The sequence below is a fragment of the Electrophorus electricus genome, chromosome 3 (genome assembly GCF_041902795.1).
Source record: "Electrophorus electricus isolate QZ-2024a chromosome 3, ASM4190279v1, whole genome shotgun sequence".
NCBI classification, from domain to species: domain Eukaryota; kingdom Metazoa; phylum Chordata; class Actinopteri; order Gymnotiformes; family Gymnotidae; genus Electrophorus; species Electrophorus electricus.
The window spans coordinates 36,485,174-36,486,990 of record NC_137499.1 but is presented as its reverse complement, the minus strand read 5'-3'; positions in this window follow the sequence as shown (position 1 = coordinate 36,486,990).

Sequence of the window (1,817 nt, the reverse complement as noted above, 5' to 3'; positions counted from 1 at the left end):
TTGAGATGAAACAATGACTATTAAGTTAGGATATTGCTTTTAGTGTAGGTTTTTATACATAATACTCATTTCAGAGAACCACAAGTAAATGGTCAAAATACGATTAACAAAACGACTGTTAAGTAGTTTATAGCTAAGAGCTCTGTTTAATAGTTGCAAAAACTAGTAATGGCTAATGATATCTTTGCAGACACCGACACCAATATAAGATGTGATTTTCCTTGGTGATGCCAGGTTCATAGACACCACTATAAGCTGTGATTTTCCTTGGTGACGCCAGGTTCACACCACACCTGAGACTTTGCTGCGCTGAGTTTTGAGGCATTTGGTCTGAGCATCTTCTGTACACTTCAGAACTTCTGCAAGTCTGCTGCCGTCAGCTCTCACGCCGTCAGCGAAGGGTATCGAGCCTCTTCGCCTGCTAACATTTGACGGACACTTTTGTCCAGAACAACTTACATATATTTAACGGATGACAGCATGCATGTTCTCGGCAATCACACCCGTGAGCCGGGTGTTGCTAGCACTTTGTGATACCCATTTTAAACCTTTCGTTAGCTCGATTGCAAGTGCAATAATGATTCAAGACCAAACAGCTGGCCAAGAAAGAACCGAGAATCCAGTTCTCACATTTGGTTACCCAGCATTTACACACATACCCCGTGTGTACAATAACAATCATTGTTTCATTTCAAACTTAATGCACCAGAACCAAAACAACGATTGTATCTGCAGCTATTTTACGATCTGATACAAGCCAACAATTGATTATGTGCCAAGCTATCCTATATACTGTATAGCACTGTATCACGTTTGTAGTGTTCAAATGGATACGTCAGTGGAAAGGCTTGTGTCACACAAAACTATGAATTTAGTAAACTAGCCTAGTTATCTGATGGCACCAAGGCCACAAATAAACGGTATGATTAGAGATGCTCTATTCCTCCTAGGATTTCTTAAGGTTGGAATATGCTTCTCCTCAATATTAGACAGATAAGAAGAATTTCTTTCAATATTAGACAGATAAGTAGAGTTTCTTTTCTTTTAGAAGTAGAATTTCTTTAGAAACATTTTGCTGAAACAAAATTTGATGAACCTTAGATGCTATTGTGGCTATTGCTGTTTTAGAATGTTTGTTTTTGTTACTGTGTTTTATTAGTCTTTGTGTTATTTTTGTTTAGGTGTTCAGTGTTTTATTGTTTATTTCATTTGTGGAGTATTTTGTTGTCTTCTCGAGTTCCTGGTTTTGTTCTTGTTCTTGAGACAGTAGGGTTTTACCCATTGTTGGCTTTATCTTTGTGTGTGGACCCCCACTTCATGACAGCTTCATGACAGCTTCATGACAGCTAATGGGTATTCATGACAGCTAATGGGTATTCAAATACAGAATAAAGAATGAAGAATGAAGTCTCCGACTACAGACTGAACGTGCAGGCCACAGCCAACCTTCAGTATTTAACTTAAATATAAATAATTTCAAGTATCAAAGTATAGCTCGTTCATGCTCCTTTAAAAAAAAATGTTTACTTAAATTTTAGACGTGAACTGGGTTAATGGGAACAAAATACCGTGATGCGCTTTAAAAAAAAAAAAAGACACAGCAAAATGACACGAAGTTACACTCACGAGCTATATAATAATGTATTTACTCATTGTATTTTTATATTAAATCAACGAACTGGAGAATTGTAGCAGATTTCTATCCAGCAAAATGAACACTGGATGGCATTTTGTAACGTGCAGTGATAGGTTAGTGTAACGGTGATTACTCCTCCTCCCGGCTGAAAACCCGTGCGCGGCACGCTCTACATGCACTG